The sequence below is a fragment of the Pelecanus crispus genome, chromosome 3, assembly GCF_030463565.1.
Source record: "Pelecanus crispus isolate bPelCri1 chromosome 3, bPelCri1.pri, whole genome shotgun sequence".
In the NCBI taxonomy this organism is placed as follows: domain Eukaryota; kingdom Metazoa; phylum Chordata; class Aves; order Pelecaniformes; family Pelecanidae; genus Pelecanus; species Pelecanus crispus.
Genome location: NC_134645.1, coordinates 111,875,526 through 111,895,478, shown reverse-complemented (window position 1 = coordinate 111,895,478; position 19,953 = coordinate 111,875,526).

The window sequence follows — 19,953 nt, the reverse complement described above, 5'->3', positions numbered from 1 at the left end:
AGATCTCACTCTTCCTGCATGTGGTATCCTTATTCAAGTATCTTATTGTTTTGAAAATAGGATCTTACAATTTGACCTTTTCTGCATATTTCTATTCCACAAATGAAGAAATCATTTTGCAGTTTGAGACTGAACACATACAAAGTGCATTTTTTTCCTTGCAGATCCATAATTAATCTGCTACATCATATTCACCTTCTCTGTATGTCACATCTTTCTTTTATGTGCCTCTTTCTTTGAAATAGGTTTTAAATCCCTGACCTGCTCCTCCTTTGCACACATATATAAAACAAAGGCAATGTATCTTTTAATTCAGGTTTTATGTACACATAGATCTACAATGACATTCAGCAGCCAGCAAAGGTCTCTTAATATCTGAAATCTGCAATCTTACATTGGACAACATTTGAACAAACTCTTACCAAGGAAAAGCAGCACAGCAGAGACATTCTGTGAGAAAATTCAGGTGGCTATAAAGGAAAGTTCCCCTGCAGAGAAATTACTTTGTAGTAGACATGGCATAAAATGGCAAACATATCTCTACTCGGTGCTGAAGATACTCTTTTAAAACTTTTGCCCCCAGGAAGGGTGATTCCAAGGAATAAGTTCTAAACTGCAATTAGAAGTGTTAAGTACAGTTCAGTAGATAATTAACAATATATACAGAAGGAATCCTCCATGTATCACAGAATCACAGAATGGTTGGGGTTGGAAGGGACCTCTGCAGGTCATCTGGTGCAACCCCTCTACTCAAGCAGGGCCACCCAGTGCCAGCTGCTCAGGGCCGTGTCCAGATGACTTTTGAGTATCTCCAAGGAGGGAGACTCCACAACCTCTCTGGGCAACCTGTGCCAGTGCTCGGTCACTCTCACAGTAACAAAGTGTTTCCTGATGTTCAGAGAGAATCTCCTGTGTTTCAGTTTGTCCCCATTGCCTCTGGTCCTGTCACTGGGCACCACTGAAAAGATCCTGGCTCCGTCTTCTTTGCACCCTCCCTTCAGGTGTTTATATACATTAATAAGATCCCCCCCGAGCCTTCTCTTCTCCAGGCTGAACAGCCTCAGCTCTCTCAGCCTTTCCTTATAGGAGAGATGCTCCAGTCCCTTCATTATGGTGGCCCTTCACTGGACCCTCTCCATTATGTCCATGTCTCCCTTGCACTGAGGAGCCCAGCACTGAACCAGCACTCCAGGGGTGGCCTCACCAGTGCTGACTGGAGGGGAAGGATTATGTGCCTCCACCTGCTGGCAACGTGCCTCTCCATGCAGCCTAGGACACCGTCAGCCCTCTTTGCCACAAGGGCACATTGCTGGCTCATGTTCAACTTAGAATCATAGAATCATAGAATCGTTTAGGTTGGAAAAGACCTTTAAGATTATCCAGTCCAACCATTAACCTACACTACCAAGTCTACTCTAAGCTAATCAAGGGTAGACTAGGCTAAACCATGTCCCCAAGTGCCACATCTACCCGTTTCTTGAACACTTCCAGGGATGGGGACTCCATCACCTCTCTGGGCAGCCTGTTCCAATTCTTGACCACCCTTTCCGTAAAGAAATTTTTCCTAATTTCCAATCTAAACCTCCCCTGGAGCAGCTTGAGCCCATTTCCTCTCATCCTAAACTTGGTGTCCACCAGGACTCCCCAGGTTCTGTAGAATGGTTTGGTGTTTTGTGGGTTTGGGGTTTTTTTTAAAGTGAAAACTGGCTTTAAAAATGGAAGGTTATGACCTGAAGATGAATAATATTTTAAATGTAGACGTACAGCCAGACCAATCAGTCATACTGCTTTACGTATCTCCTTTTGGAAAGTACACATGTATTTTCCGTCATCCTTAGGGTTGATGAAATAGCTGCAGATATCCAAACAGCAGTGCATGCTTTCTGGTAAAACTGTTTTGGGGATTGACTCTGAATCCTTTACATATTAGATGGTGTTATGAAGCATGGAGAAGAATAGAAATACTGAAGCATGAATCTTATCTGTTATGCAACACTGACATATAACATTTTCTAATGATACATCCATGTAAGGTGGGCGCTCCTACTATGTGGTTAGATCCATATTTTATAGTTTTAAAATATCAAACTTATTTAGTTCTTATGCATGTTTTTACATAGTGTTTTTCATGTGGGAGCTAACAATCCAAATGTCTAATTTCTAGCCATATTGATTCACAAGTTATCTAACCTTGTGACAGCCTCATGTCAAAGTTTCATCTGGCTGTTGCTTTGGGAGCATGCTAAATTGGGAAACTTGGCTGTGAAGGAAAAAAAATGTGAAATAGTTTGTTTAATGTTTTTAATAACATTATTCTTTCCACTTTGTTAAAATGTGAGATAGTAGGATAAACTGTACAGTTTTCACATCTTACCATGAAATATCATGCCACCACTAATAGCTCAGGGCTAATAACCTCCTGATCAATGTAAATGCAGAACACCCAGCATGTTTTCTCATTCTGATGGGACTCTCGAGTTGGTCATTCTGGTATCGTTCTGCCTGTCCCCATCCTTAAAGTGGGTATTCACAAAAACATCTTTAAAACCTACTTCTTATTCTGATTAAAACCTATTTTTAGAACAAATAACTAAAGCAGACAGAATTGCATCAGCTGGGTGAAACAGAACACAGCACATCTTTGTCTCACCAACTGTTTTCACAGGTCTTCCTTTCAGTCTTGGTCTTATCTCAGCAACTTTCAGAGGCTCCCTGGGTTGCAGCAAATTATAGATGATCCTGTCTGATCCCTGCGAAAATACCTTTCTTTTCATCATTTCTGAAGCCTGGTTGCTTTTGTGCATCTTGCCCCTGGTCTCTTATTCCTCTCTGTTGTGGACATATTGGTCTTTGCCCCAGCTGTCAGAAGCTTATTTGCACAGAGTATTCTTGGGTTTTGTTGGGGAAGGAGGTATCCCCCATTCACTCCAGAGGGTTCCACGTTCCAGGACAAAGTAAACAGCTCCATTTTTCTCAGCTGCCCAGTTGCTTTCTTTGAAAGGAACACACATACTCTATTCAGCATACTGCTAGCAGCCAATGAAAGCAAATACCTTCTTTCACACCCCTACTTTGTCATTTCCTTTGTCTGTCTGTAGATGTGCTTAGATAAATATTATATTGCATATCCTACTTGATAGCCCCCATAGAAGTCCTTCCAACCAGAACTCAGTACTGACTGCAGATTTGTGTGCTAGTCACTGGGGTATTTACCCATGTAAATAAGTAAATAAAATTAAATAAGTTAAAAAAATCTTTTCCACTTTATCCTCAGTTTTACTTCTGAAACTAGACTATGTATCACCTACCCAAATGATGTCAAGATGTAATTTTTCCCTTCATCTGTGGAAGCCAGTAACTGATATGCTATGGAAGGATGTAGGACTTAGAAACACTGGAAGTCATTGTGAGAGGGAGAGGCAGCGTCAGAAACAGCAGAGTTAAAATGTAGGAGACTTAAATGGGAAGTGAGGAAGTATCATCAGGCCTGTGTGACAGGGTGCATTTCGGCCATTGATATTGCATGTGTTAGTTACAGTTCCAGCCATAAAACTGTCTTCATTTGTTCATGAACATCCTTTACTCTGGCCAAGTTGTAAATTGGATTGTGGTGTAATTATTTCAAAATGGGATATTTCAGATTTTTATATTGTAGTAATTGGATCTGGGATGAGAATTATCTTCATGTTTTGTGTAATTTTTCCCAATTCTCCAAAGACAGTACCTCTTCTTCTCTAATATTGTTCTTTATTTTTTGTTTCCTCATTCAGATTGTACCCTGTACTGTCTGTATTTGCCCGAAATGAGATTTCCTGTCTTTGAAATTGGCTTCCCACTTGTCCTTCACTTCCACTCCTATCCCCAAATGAGCATTTAGTCATCTTAAAGAAGGAAGAATGGAAATAACAGGAAAAGATGAGTCAAAAGTTTTCTTTTTGAGTATACTAATAGATTTCTGGACCCTGCCTAGAGAAATTATCGCAAAGAAGGAGGCGGGGGGTGGGGGGAAAGTTCTGCAGCAAGCTGCAGAAAAAAAAATACTTCTTATTTTTTATTGCATTTCCCACTTGCCTTTCCTCCCTACCCACTGCAAAATCACCCTACTTTGTTGCTGTCTTCAACATTTTTATTATAACCTATGTGAATGAAAAATGTCACACTTTTATATTCAATTTCTGTTTTTCTTAAAAAAGAAATGGGCATATTTTAAAGGGGTAAAGGGACTCTGTATACAGCCAATTCATCACAGTCAGCTGATTCATGTGAATGAAATACTGATACAGCCTTCCTTCAGTACAGCAACAAGGTCCTTGGTAGTTGAAGGTTTTGTGTATAGTAGATCTTGGTAAGCTTAAAGAAAGACCTGGACAATAATAGGAAAGGGAAAAAGAAAACAGGAAAATGCCAGCACCTAGAAAATGGAGGAGAAAATGAGAATAGCCATTTCTATTGAGAATTGAATACTGTGTGCTCTGAAGCACTGGAGGAAAGAGGGAAGAGCCATCAGGACTTCACTGTGTGTGAGGAGAGCAGAGGAAAAGAAGGTAAGGTCAGAAATGGGTTTGAAAGAAGAAGGGAAGTAGATGGGTAGTGGGTTTTTTCTTCATCTTCAGTCTTGCTGGTTCTCATATGGTTTATTGTTTCTTTTTTTTTTTTTTCAGAGGACTATCTAGCATGAATTTATTGGTTTTCAGAACCTTCTGTGTACAAGCTATTACATGTATAGCCAAAGTCAGGTTCGACTGTTTATGAATAGCTGCTTAGTAGAACCCAAGAAAATTGAACATTGATCTTGGAGTACCCTCTTTGTAACAACAATGCTAACAATTCACATATTTTCAGTTTGGATTCTTTATGCCTGTCTATTTTATTTTTCTACATACCAGCTGAGTAGTTAAGCTGAGCACTTCATTCTGTAATAGGTCTCTTAGGAGAAGAGCAGTTGCATCCCATCCTGCTTCACATGCTTCTTGTCTTCCCTGTGGCAGACTTCCCTCCCAATAAAACTTTGCCTTCTGTAAAAACAGAGATTAAATTCCTACTGATAATGTTATTTTAGATGATGTCAGAGTTCAGAGGCATGAAGTTACAAATCAGTTTCAGATGTCAGACATTACAGTGCATACTCTAAATACCATTTTACATGATGATTATGTGGTTGAGGGTACAGACTTCTCAGTAGAAACCTCTTCCCTCATCTGTGTTTTGTCAGTGTAGGGTATGCTGTGTAGACCATGCTTTATAAACAGGTAGATTTCCAGACTGATTACTTCTGTTTTCCTCCTGGGTCGTTCTGTATCAGATAAGTTGTATTTCCCTTGGCTCTGGGATCTTTCGTTTTTTTCCTTGAAGCTAATGAATTTACTTAGTATAGATTGTAAAAACTCAAAAACAATTTATACCAATTCCCCAAATGTAATAAACTTGTGTAACTTTTCCTACAAAAGCTCCTATCACCTTGCTATTGTCTATGTTTTTTTATGTACAAGGCTATTACTTGAAACAAACCACAGAACTGAAAGTAGCAATGGGATAAAGTGGAATATTTTCATATCTGGATTGAGTCTGTACTAGAATATGAAGTTACTTGCATCTGCTGACTAGTTCCTCATCAGCTTATGCGTTTTAAGTGTGCAGTGGGGTTGGTTTAGAGTATGGCTTTAAGAAACCAATGGAGAATGCAGATAATTTATTCTGTAGATAGACCACTGCTGAAATTAGTAGCTGTGTGTATCCAATATCCATGAGCTTGGCTTGTGTGTTCCCACCTGAATGGTCACCTGGAGACAAGATATGTAGCACACCCTGAAGGTAAAAAAGAAATACAGGCTCTGTTTAACCCATGAAAAAAACCCTGAAGTGTTTAGATAGAAGAACCTTCCTGCCACCCCATCCCTAGAACAACAATGTCAGCTTAATTGAAAGAGCTGTAATTTTTTTTCCTGTACTGTTTTGCAGAAATGATTTGTATAAAATGGATTTTCAAGAAACCAATAGCAATTATTTTTATTAAAAAAGAAACCTTTTAATTCTCCAAAATGGAGACAACTAGCAAATGTTTGCTTGAATAGTTTTTATTTTTATCAGTCTAACTACAGGTGGAATTCTGAAGTTTTATACCCAAACAGAAAATAGCATACAATTGAAAATAGGTGAACATCTCAACAGCTTTCAAGCTCCTTATGTATTTCTATAATGATAGCATTAAATTGCACTTGGAAGTAACTAAAAGAGAGAATCTGGAGTCTATGCCTGATACTTTCTGTTCTAGAAATATCTTTAAAGTGCACATGGGTAGGGGTTTGCTTCAAAGTTTAAGGTAGTTGCATTTTTCTAACTGTACATTGTTGATCTGAATTGTATTTGGCTTGAAACTTACATGAATCTGCCACTGAGTTGTGACAAAGTGCAGGTAGACAATGGTGCTTTAATATGAAGTTCTATCAGTCTTTATTTTCAGAATATGTACATTTTAAAAAAAGATGAAGAAGCTCAATTGACTCTGTAAACTCCTATGCTAGCTTTAGCAACTACTTTATTTTGTTGCTTTTTTATTTTTATGCTTTCTATAGACTCTTGTACAACACACAGATTTTGGACAGGACATTGAAATGAAAAATGATAAATTCCTCCATAGATTCTGATCAAATTATATGAAGATGGGATGCAACAGGACTTTAAGGTTAATTTTAGCTTCACTTTAAACCACAGGTTTTTAGTTTTCCTTCAGAGAGTTCTAAGCACTGAAAGATATACCACTGTGTATAAGAAAAGGTACTGTGTCCTGCCTATGAGAGATGGATAAAGGCAGTATATCTAGAAAACAAAAATCAGTTGAATACAATGTAGAAGTATTCTAATCTGTCCAGTGATTTTGAAAATCCATTCCTACTCCTTCAAGTGAGCTGAGAAAATGCTGAATCGTCATCTTGATTCATTGTGGGATTTCTGCTTATATGATCTCTTCTAATCATTGTATAACCCTTCTTTAGTGCAGAAATGAGAGCTCCTGTACAGATGGACTTTGCCAAAGATGAAGTGATAAGGAACATCAGAGGGGTTTGGTTCTAACTTGTTAGTGCATCTTCTGTTCGGGTTCCCTCGAGTTCAGCTCTTTTATCTGTTTTTCAGTTTATTCACAAAAGACCCCTTATTTTGAAATATTCCAGTTTTGTTTAAGAAAAACTATGCCCTATAAACTATTGATAATTGCAATTCCTTTCTGAGAAAATAATCTTTCTAATATATGTGAATAGGGGAGTATTAACTTTTGCTCACTCTCCATTTTAATGCACAGAACTTTCTTTTCTATTTATTATACTCATGCATCTGTCCCCTTTCCATGTGTTGTATGTCCTTTCATTTCATGCTTCTCTTTTGTATCAGATCAACTTTCATCCATTTTTCTTTCTCCCTATGCTCAGCAACATACATATGCATGCTTTTCTTTTAACCCAGCTGAGAGCCACATGCTGTGCACCTGTCTCAGAGCGAATATGCCTCCTGAGCCTGTTTTGTACAAGACAGGTGCATGAGTAGTAACCAATATATTTATGTAATAAAAGGAAGAGGGTTAAGGACATTGCACAAGATATTCATATAATGGTGCATTTGCTTGACCTTATTTGTTGTACAAACACATCCTATTTTGCTATACTTCCACAGTAGACTCAAAATGGTATTTGTGACATTAAGCTGCCTTCTGCTTTTGTTCATCAGCATCTTCAGCTTGATTCAAACTTCGGACCTGGTGGCAGTCGAGATCTTACCAGCTTCAGAGAAAACATGCCCTATATATTCTGAGCTAGCAATAACTGATTAATTTTCTTCTTAAGGATTTTAAAAAATGTAGGGACTTCAGAAATCCAATTTGGATGTTAATTCATTTGCATGTACTCTCAAATCCAAGAAAGGGGTATACCATAGTTTTTCTTTTTCAATGCCAATACAGTGGTACATTGAGAACAGCTGTGACAACAAAAAGAAGCCAGTTTTATTAGCACCTCTGCCACTATTAATACTTGTTAATTAAACTGAGTGAGTGATGCTAGTAAAGAATTTTTATATACCATTTTACAGATAGTCAATAATAAAGCAGAGCTTGGCAATAAACTCCTTATTCATAGGCATAAAAAGTTAGTTCCAGAGATGGGGTTATAACCTGATCTGTTCACTTTCAATTTCTACCTACTTCAAGCCAAACCTGGACTCCAGAAAATCTTTCTTGTCTTTCATTGGAAAATCTGCCATCTTAAAACTTTCTGATTTTTTTTTCATCTGTTTATCCAGTTACTGAAACTAAACCTTTGTGGTTCCATTATACCACCTGAGAAAATGGTGTAAACATTTATTTATTATTTTTATCTTAATTTCTTTGAAGTGGGGAACAGTGCAGTGTGAAATAAATTGAATTGCTCCAGCTTTGCAAAAAACACTTAAGTATTCTTCTGGTATAGCAAATTCCTGATCAAATTAATATGGTTTTTATTTAATATATAATTATATAGCTACACTGGATACTTGAGTTAATTACAGAAAATACATAAATTAAGAAATTGATGAAAATTGCAAAGAGTGAAAATATGTCAGAAGCATAAGAAGGAGAAGAAAAAATGACAACTACTTGCTACAGATCATTTGCACAGCCTTAGGGTACAAGTTAAGTAACAAATCTTTTTCCCAGAGCTGTTGACAAAGTTAGCACTGCACTGACAGTCCAGGAAAGAACAGGACAGGACCAGCTTTTAATCCTGGGCAGAAAAGCAGAGACTTCCTAAAGTATAGAAAAATGAAGTTCAGTGAATGGAGGAAAGAGTACCAAGCAGAAAATGTGGCTTCTACGCCTTTTTGTGGCATCACATTTTTAAAAACCCTGTAAAATAAGGCAAGATCTTCTGTTAGTGCATATTGTCATAATTGGTGTAATTTGGAATGTCTGTACTATTTTCGCTTGAGCTAAGGATTTAGCCCATTTTGACAGTCTCAGTGACAGAATATATTATAGATATTTGCTTGACAGAATTTGTACAATTTAGAGTTGGCTTGCTTGATTAATTCTTTGTGCTTGTGCCTGCCCCCTCCACCTACCATGCTGAGGACTCTGTCATTTAGCATGACTCCATTATATTCAATTGAGCAGTGGCTGCAGGAGGCCAGACGGCATATGTCCTAGGGCCATACAAGTGCTATTTAGCTGGATGTACTCTGCAAAGCCAGAGGCACTCAAGGGACTACAGAAAGAGTCACATTAGTGACATAACACTGAGTGCCTGCACCGTGTTATGTAAATGTTCATTGTGATGAAGTGTATGGTGTTTGTTCTCAGCTGCTTGTACTGTTGTATGTGTATAGTAGGTTGTTGCTGTTTGCAATAAATAATTTGCAGCTAATATTGTTGACGGTGTTCTTGATGAAGTTGAAAAAGTGTTTGCTGCCATTCTCTTACCGTGCTTTTTACTTTATAGGGCAACTTTCTTAACTTTCTGTATGCCACTAGAAAGGAGAATAGAAGGCGTTGTTAGAGGTATACAGAATCAAGGGGTGGGCACACATCCAGGGAATCTCAGAGGGAAATGTGGGCTGTGTGCCATACACTGAACTTGCTACATATGCGCACATCTGATCTAGCACGCACACACTACGCAGATGGTTAGCAATTGCACAGATCAAGTCCACAAGGCATGTCCAGATCCCACTTATCCTGGGCATCTGGAAATCCTGGTCATATGGCCAGTCTGTGATTTCTCTCCTCTTTCTTCTTCCCAATCCTGAAATTCTATCTAAGGAGGGAGGAGGAAGAGGAGAGAAAGAGGACATGCCAAGGAAGAAAGACATACGAGGCTCGTTTTAATATTAAACATGTGGGAAATGGTTAGGTTACCATAAAGTAATGAACTTCAGGACCTTAGCTGAGCTTTAATCCACTGTGTGCGTATTTTTAGTTTGCTGTTGCAGTGTAAAATGTATTCACTTCACTTAAGCTATGTCATAATAACTTACTGTGAATATTGAAATAAAATGCTAATTAGATACAGTTGGAAGAGAGCACATGGCAAATTACTGTAATACCGCTGATGGCTGGTAACTCATTTGCCTATGGTAGCATGATCAGTTTTGATCAAATGCTTTTTCTCTTAATCTACCCGTTCTTTAATAATGGGCCTTCTCTAACTAAAATCTGCACCAATTTTAAGTTAAATTAATTTAACTTTATAAGTTAGAATGTTTTTCTTAATCAATTAAACCATAATTAACCATAATTAAAAGTAGAATATTCCTTAAATATTTAAGTCCTCTTCATTAAATTGGAAAAACTTCTTTTTCTTCACAAGACTCTGGCTAATTTTAATTTTTCTAAATAAAAATACAGTTCGTGTTCCCAAACTTCTGCCTAAACAATCTACTTGATACTGTTTTAAAGTATCAGTCTAATTTTAGGTGGTCTGACTATTCTTCCATTGGTAGGTAGAATTTTTTGCTAATATTTTGCATTGAAAATCATAATGGATCAAATCAGGACTTTGAACTTTGTGAAGGTGATGCCACATATGTACATCACAAGACAAATTCAGGGTTTTTTTGTGTGTGATGCATTTAAAAATCCAGCTTTTTCCATGATCTCAGGATTTCTGCAACAGATGTAGTCTCACTGATATCTGTGACAGAGTCTTCTCTTTTTGACAGTACAGTTTTATTCTTTTCTTAAGAGTTATATGTGTAAATTATTTATGCACTTCAGAATCCCAGGGTATTAGGTACCCAGCTCTGCTTGACTACCAAAATTCTTAGGCCCTGCCTGTATAAATGGTTATCTACATGATTAACTTCAATTCTTAAAAAGTAAGACTATTTTTTTATCTACTAAAAGTTTTGATCTGATACGTACTGAAATACAAACAGAGCACCAATTCTTATGGTGCTGTCAGTCTCTGTTCATTTATCATTCATACTTTTTGGAAAATATAAGGATAGCATCCAAGGAACAGAAACCAGTCTGATCCTCTGACACTGCAAGTTTACCATGTATTTGTTAGAATCATGTTGCTTTTTTTAGCAGTTGGCCTTTGAATGAATTACCTAAAGGTCACCTATTGGTGTCTTAGAAGAATTTCTTTAGTCCCTTTCTATGACAATTTGAAAAATAATGGTAAATGGTGTTTAGATGACAGAAAAGCAACTATTCCACCAGGAATCGGGACTTTCTGTTCATAAGGAAAAAATAACATCAGATTTGGATGTCTTTCTCCCATAATATTATATTGCCAATAGAAAATATTAAATGAATTAAAAAATTAGTGTATTAATGTTTAGGGAGTTGGATCTTTCCTCCATTACATTCTGCTTCTATTTAATTGTAGGGGTAAACACAGAGTTCCTTGACACCATCGCTACTCATGTTTGGGCTTAAATTGTATTTGTGTGTTGCATAGATCTGGTTAAAACGAATTTATTTTCAATGTTTGGACAAACCAGCTATTTTCTTCCCTCTTCTGGTCCTTTTTTTTGCAAGGTAGTCAGTGAAGAATAGATGATCCTATCACAGTGAGGATGAGTTAAAAGAGGGCTTCAACCAGTAGAATTAATAATGCCTTATACAAATGTGATACCCACTGTAGTTTTCTTCTGTTTTTCAAATGCTGCCATTTCAACCACAGAAACAGTTTGAAAATACTTCTCACTTTACCTAAAAGCTTTTATATTTGGATAGCTAACTTGTATTGGAATCTTTATCCTTACCCCAGAGCACAATGTTCATTATTTCTTCAGAAATGTAATCTATTTGTTTCACTTTTGTCTTCATACTTCCTTTAAGCTTCTCTCACTTTCCATACTGAAGCTCTTTTTTTTCCTTTAATATTCACAGATTTTATCCCTGATTCATTTCAGACAATATGCTTTGCTTTACAGATCTGTGTTGCTTATGAATCTTGACTATGAAGATTACTTTTCACTGCATTTAATAATGTCATAATTTATAAATTGCCTAAGCAATATATTCTTGCGCTAATTCAGTTTTTGCTAACAAGTTATCATTTGAGGTATTCTGAGTACAAACATATGAGTTCAGGTATATGCTATATAGTGTGTACATATATAAAAACTTGGTCAGGTTACAGCAGATGCGTGCCTTCTTTTTTCTCACTATATGCTTAGTTTGGAATTGCACAGATATGCTGGTTTCTTTTTTTTCCCATATCACATGCATTATTACTATTAGCCTGTAATCTAGCAAGTGCATTATAGTTAGAAATGGTTGTATATCTTTCTCAAGCTTAACATGAAGACTTTCGAACTGGAAATTGAACCTTAACTTTGAAAATGCCCTTGTACTTTAATTTTAAATATGTGATTAGAATCACCGAACAATTTAGGTTGGGAGGGATCTCTGGAGGTTGTCTGGTTCCACCCCCTGCTCAAAGTTGGCCTAGCTTCAGAGTTAGAGCAACATGCTCAGGGCTTGCACAATGAAGTTTTGAGTATCTCTGAAGCTGGATAACCCACAACCTTTTTGCGAAATCTTTCCAGGGCTGACTGATCCCATGATAAAGGATGTTTTCCTTATGGTCAATAGGAACTTCCCTTGTTGCACCTTGTGACTGTTGCCTCTCATGCTATTTTTGTACCTCTGAGAAGTCTGATTGTGTCTTCTACATAACCACCTATAATATTGGTGAAGACAGCAGCTGAATCCCCCCTTAGCTTTCCTTACTGCAGGCTGAGCGCACACACTTCTCAGCCTCTGCCCATATGTTATGTGCTGCAGCTCTGTAAGTTGGTTGCCCTCCTCTGGACTTGCTCCAGTTTATTGATGTGTTTCTTGCAGTGGGGACCCCAGAACCGGACTGCTCCAGATACAGTCTCAGATATCTCAGTTAGAAGGGAATAATCATTTCCATCATCCTGCTGGCTATATTCTATCTAGTGCAGCCCAGTATGCAGATAACCCTCATTGCCTCAAGGGCATGCTGCTGACTCATGGTCAACTTGCTGTCCACCAAGACCCCAGGTCCTTTTCTGCCAAACTTCTTCTGTCAGCCCTCAGTCTGTACTGTTGATGGAATTATTTCTTCCCAGGTGCAGGACCTTGCTTTCATCTTCATTTAAGGAGAAGAGAAGAGAAGAGAAAGAGGAGAGGAGAGGAGAGGAGAGGAGAGGAGAGGAGAGGAGAGGAGAGGAGAGGAGAGGAGAGGAGAGGAGAGGAGAGGAGAGGAGAGGAGAGGAGAGGAGAGGAGAGGAGAGGAGAGGAGAGGAGAGGAGAGGAGAGGAGAGGAGAGGAGAGGAGAGGAGAGGAGAGGAGAGGAGAGGAGAGGAGAGGAGAGGAGAGGAGAGGAGAGAAACTGTATGTCTGTTTATTTCTTGTGAAGCAATTCATTAAATACCTGAGATTATAGTCAGCCTGCTATCCAGGTCCAGCACAATGGCTGATGAACTGATACCAAAGGAAGGAGCAGGAGATGGGAACAGGACAGGTAAAGATGTGGATTAGAAGGTGAATCAAGTGACATATTGTCACTGGTGCCACTTGCGTGCCTGCTTTCTATTTCAACCTCTTTATAATGCTTCTTGTGGAGTTATTAACATATTTCAAGTTTGTGATTTCTTCTATCAAGTATATGTGCATAAGCAAACTTCTTAACAGCAACAACAAATAATATAGTTAAATTTTGTCTCTGACAGTTACTAGTTTTGGAATCAGCAAGAGGTAACTTTTGAGTGTCCCCGAATGCATCCATTCTCATGGTTGTGCTTTGAGTTTCCATACATAGCTTCATACAACCTGAGTATAAAGAGCTTTTGGTGCCCAATAATGAGTGAGGCAGACTGCCTATTTTAAAGCACTATTTATTCCTGGTAGTTCTTAAAACTCACCAGTACCTCTGTTTGGAGGCCTGGGATTTAGCGTCTTGCTCTCTGACATTCAAAGCTCAGAAGGGCACCCTTAGCCCCCTTAGTCCCTGGGCAAATACCATTGTTAGTAAGTTGCCATGTAAGGGTGAGTACCACTTCTTCCTAGTGTAGCTTCTTCTTTTTAAAACATGGTTGCAGTTGTATGTTGGGAGGATAGGGAGGGAAGATAGAGGGTTTCTTAAATATATTTGGCTTGTGCCATGTGGACCAGATCCTTCAAGTCCTAACTAGTTTCTGAAGCCCACTATGGTTTCACTTGGAATGAGGCATTTAGCTACTTTACTCTGAGAATTCTATGCATGATCAAAATGCTAGCTATTGTTAAAGGGAGAAATTTTCTCACCAAAAAGTGAGTGTCTAAAGATGATGAGATTTTATTAGGATGAGATAATGGATAATGGGATGGTTTGGAGATGGCAGTTTTTGTCGTGTAACCTAAATGGGATTAAATCCCATCGTAAATAAGGCGTGACCGCTGTGCCCAGGACTACCCCCACAAAATATGTAAATGTCACATTAAGGAATTCAATAAAATGGAAAATATTCTGCCACTGTATGAATGTCTGTGTATGCATGCGCAATACATATACATATATATATGTATGTATAGCTATAAATATACCATATCTGTATCTTGACTTTTGCATGCATGTTTGGTGATCTTATCTCAAAAAAGATAAAGTAAATTGGAAAAAAATTCAACAGTGAGGTTCAGAGGTGAGCAATATCTTATGTGCAAGAACCTTCACAGCCAGAACTACTTGGCTAGGTGTAGAAATAGTAATGGAAGGGGAGATATGTGAGTGAGGATCTATGAAAGCATAAAGGATGTGGAGAATGGTCTTAGGAGTGATTGGCCATATAATAAATGAAGGGGAAGATTCCCAATGAAATTATCAGACGTCAAGTATAAAAGAAGCAAAAAGACATTGTGAAATACATAGTGAATATATTTCACTACACAATCACATGCACAATTCTTTGGCATTAAAAGCATATGATAGGAAAAGAATGCATTGGTTCAAACAAAAGTTGATCAGATTTATGGAAGAATATCAACTGAGGTGTTGAGCACAATAGTGTCAATGCAAATTTTGGCTTAGGACTTCCATACAACACAAGCTGCCGGGCCTTGAAGACTATGCCAGGGGAATGATCAGTATCTGTCCTGTTATATGTTTGCCTAATCACCTGTTAAAGTGTTGACTGTCCTGGATCAAATAGTTTTTTTGCTTATAAATGTAATGGAGTTTATATTGATTCCGGAATATTTTTCCTCTGAATATTTTTTGCAATATTAAATAGTTTTGAGACTTATCTAAGCTTAGTAACTAAACAGTAAATGTTTTCAAAGAAAGGTATTGTATGAACAAAGCAGTTTTTAATGAAAATGTGCCTGGCAATATGGCCATTTTTCTACTGAAAGCAGAAAACCATTGATATTTCAGGTAGGGGAAAAAGAAACAAAGTGAAAGAAAAATGCAAAACATGCCAGAACTTTTCAGCTTTTGGTTTTTTATTCCTTATTAAGAAGTACAAAAATGCCTCGCAAAGAGTCATTAGGGGCTGCATTAGGGGCTGTACCCTAATTCAGTCTCAAAATGGCATCTTTGTCAGGTAATTGCACAGGGCTGGCAGAAGTTTCTAGGAAGACCTATGGGGAAACCTGTGCCCTCTGAAGCAGCAGCTGGAAGCTGGGGTGTGTCAGCAGTAGATGCCTCTGTTGAGAAAAGTGAATCAGCTTGAAAAAGTAATATTCATGGTGAGATTAAAACATCTACATGTAGTTCTCTGCCTCTGTAGCTGAATCTTTCTCCTAGTTTAGGTGTCCTGAACACGTACTTGGCATCTCAGTTCCTCTTACAGCAAAATGAGATTGGAGAAACACGTGTGATGGAGCCTGGGGAGCTATTCATCTCTCTCTGAAGTAGGCACATCCTACCTGATCACCTTAATTTCCTTCAAGCAATGTTGACCATCTTGACTAGATCTCCATTGACTATAATGGGACATGTATATGTCTTAACCTTGAAGTGAATCCTGCTTTCAACTGCAGCTCTTACAAACAATTCATTGGCTTTTACCTGCTCTATACCATTCCTCTGCAACCGTTTTGCTATGATGCCTGTTCTATGCCCTATCATGTTCTAGTCTGCTATTTCTCCCTTACGTTCTTCACATCCCCTTAGACATGCTTATTGCAGGAGGTCTGTTCTCCTAAGTCATGTCATGGAAAAAACATGTTATAAACAACCATGGAAAGTATAGTAGAAGCAATGAAGTATGTTCTAATGCCAATGTTGTGTCTATGAATTCTGTTACAAACTTTTCTTTAGCTATCCTGTATTTAACTGGTCATCTACTTTAAGATATTTAGAACTTCAGATCACATTTTTTGCCCCTGCACCTATCAAGTCTTTGATTAAGCTTTGAACTGCTGCAGTAATGCAAATAATTAAAATACATAGATATATAAGTAGGCAGCGGGACTTTTCATCAGTATAGAATTACTCCTTTGCTGAAGTATTAGCAGCAATAGGAGTTTAGGTCCTGATTCAGCAAAGAATTTAAGCATGTTTCTACGCTCAGGTCATCACTGGGAAAAGCAAAGCATGCAGGTCTGACAAGCATGTAACAGGTTTTTCAAATTAAAACTGCATGTCTGTTTTGTACATGTCCATGAAATGGTCTCCCCTGTATTTAACACACACCTTGGACTGTAGTCTTGTCAAGAACGCAAAAGCCTTAGACTTGTTAATCTTGTAAAATAGTGAAGAAAATTACTTTCTGCTAAGTTTATGTATATTTAAGTTCTTTTTTTTTTTCACTTTTAAGCTGGAGAAATTCTGAACATTCTATAAGGGGTTTTGTTTATCTCATTTTTTTCTCCATTTGAGATTTCTCAGCCTCTTTACTGGTTCTTATTTAGTCAAAAGTGTTTACAGTGGGGACTATCACTTACATAGGGATAGCAACTAATAATGACTAGGAATCATAAAAATTAGAAGCTGAAAAGACCTATTACATTGTTTAAAGCCTCCCGTGCCATTTTAGGATTGTTCCCTATAGTATAATTTCCATTGCTTTGTTTGGTCCAGTTATAAATTACTTTTATTTCCTTGCACTTTTCTCCTAAGAACATTATCACAATATTCAATGCTTGCTTGTGATTCGCCCCCCATGGAGTTCAACTATGACAATTTTAACGTACCCTGACTTCTTATATATGTGTATAAGGTACCCCTTTTGGGTACCTTTAACTTCCCCTTTTTGCAGTGTTGGACCTTCTACCATCTTTCAGGTAGCTGTTCTTCTTTCAGTTTGCATTTGCATTCTATAAGTTTAGTTTTTAATCTTTTCCCATAAGCTGTTCCCTCCATTTCCTTAATTGTTGTTATTGGGTTTTTTTCCCTGAATTCTCCAATTTGTTAATATCTCTGTGGGCCTGCTCCTCCTTCCTGATGAAGTTGATGGGAAAAAACGAAGGCATGTTACTGCTCAGAATTCGTTCCTGGAATTTTTATCCTGTTTCCATAATAAGTTTTTTTTTTCTTCAGCTGACTCAAATGTATGAGTATTTTGCAGTTTCCGTATCTAATGGGACTAGAACTATGTCTATCCTGAGTGCACATAGTCATCACCCAGCTCAACTAATTCTTCTATCTGGCATGCCTTTTATTAGCTTGACTGTGTCTGACTGGCTTCCAGACCAGACACAGTTTGCATTCTGCCAGCCTGAAACACGGGTAAAATTTGTTTGCAACTCTATGTGCCTGCATGGAAACAGTTTGAGGATATGATCAGTAATTTTGAGCATCTGAGGCCAGCAACATTGATGAAAATGCTATTTAGTCAGAGTCCTTTGCTAAATATCAGAAGTACTGCTTATATATTCACATGAAAGCTGCAGTGTGAATATTCTGAAGCTGTCATCCTTGAGATACCTCCTATTTTAGGTACTTTCCAAAATAATGCTAAGTGTTCGTATCACTCTAGACAGTAAAATGGTTCCCTCATATGTATGGCTCCAAATGGAGAATGCTCAGGCTAAGCGTTTATACGGAGCCACCAGCATTTTGTCTGGGACTGGGTGTTTGATTCCTGTGATTTCTTTCCCCATTTGTAATGGCTTTTGACATTTTGGACAACGTATTTGAGGAAAAGAGATGCTTGGGGGCTAACAGCAAGCAGTTATTCAATATTCTAGGGGTTTTCTGCACATATAGATGCACTCATCTACACGTTTTTTTTGCTCAGTGGTTCATGGGGACCAGACACTAGGCAGTTTCAGTATAAAAACTTTATAACTCCAAGAACAAAGTAGTACACCACTACTTTACAGATACTGAAGAAAATTTGTGCCCCACTTGTGCATAAATTACTAGTTTGGGTACAGTGTGAGCAGTATTTAGTGTATAACCTTATGACTGAGACAAGGTCTGCTTGAAATAAAATATTTTCTTTTCCTCTGAGCCTTACATGTATTATGTTTTGTCTGAGCTGTCTGGGTGATGCCCACTTATTCTTACTGAGGCGTACTTTCGACCATGTCCCTGTGCTGTGCTGGAGCAGCATTTGCAAGATGTTCTTCTGAGTCTCATCAAAGTGATCTTTACACCCCCTTACTGAATATAGTGTGATCAATACTAACCTGCTGCTTTAACAAAAGTCACTAAGTTGGGAAAATATCAGAGATTATCAGGAAATTGGCAAGATCTGTATGGACTGGGAAGGACTGTTTTTCAGATACTCTCATGGATGTGGAAGTGGGGACTGAGCTACTGGAATGTCCAGTATCTGCTAAACACTTCGTTAGCACCAGCTTTTCTGATTAATCCTTGCAAAAAACTTAAGTTAGCCAACCAGCCCATGGTGCCCCTTCCCAACTGGAGATTTCGTAGGAGCCAGCCATTAATTACCAGAGGGCTGCTCAACTTCAGATCAAAAAAGTAGTTACCCAATGCACATGTACTCAGTAAATGCTCAGGCTTAGTGGCTATCATAACGCCCTGGGCTGGTGTTTCTGGGCATGCTAAATGCCAGTGTTAGGAAAAGATAGGGAAGATTAAGGAATGTAAGGATTAGTGGCACCGTAAGGGCTTTCTGTCCCTGGGCAATTGCCACTCTTCATTTTCACTGATATTAATAAATACAGCATGACCCAAGCAGCAGCACCCTAATAGCTTCGTTAAGTGGAAATCTGCTTGTTTCCTAAAAAAATACAGAAGAAACACATTTTAGCATATAGGTTAGAGTTCAGACTCTCATTTCATATTCCAGGACAATAGTTGCACTGTATGCTTTAACTTTTGCCTATGATGCTATGTTTACCAGTCTGATAAAGAGTCTGCTGCCAGGCTGGGGAATATTCCCTGGTAGCTCTTGAAAGCATAGACATTTTAAATGGACAGCAATTACAGTACTCGCACAGCCTGAGCTTTCTGTCCAGTAGAAAAGGGGTTAAAACTTAATAAGGATTGGGCAGGAGGAAGGGAAAAAAAAACCTAGGCAGAATGCCTCCTCACAGAGAAACAGAGAACAGTTAATTTGTGCTCCAAACTGCCAAGGACAGCAGAAAAAAAGCAACCAGTATAAATAATTAAAGCAGAGATTAGATAAATATTTGGGGAGGGGGTACTGTGATGGTGTAATTGCTAACGTTGAGAAGAGGTAGACTTCTGTGCTTTCTGGCCCCTTTTGTTCTAAGGTTTCCTACAGCCTATTACTTAGTAGCCTGCCACATGCCATCATTTTTAGGGTTTAAACCACATTTTTTTTAAAGCTTGCATAAGAATGAACTGTAGAACACAGGCTGGGATGTGACTCTGTTGTGCAATATGGCTTTATGATTCATTCATTTTCCCAGACTTTATTTCTCCAGAGCGGGTCCTGGGTTGGCATCTTGAGCCCTGCAAAGATCCACAGGGCTGAGTGGAAGGAATATAAATGCTTCACTGGAGCCAGACTCAGGCTGGGGCAGTTGCTGTCAATACACTGAAGTTGAAATACATTGACAGGGTGGTGGGGGAGGCGTTCTGCAGTGCT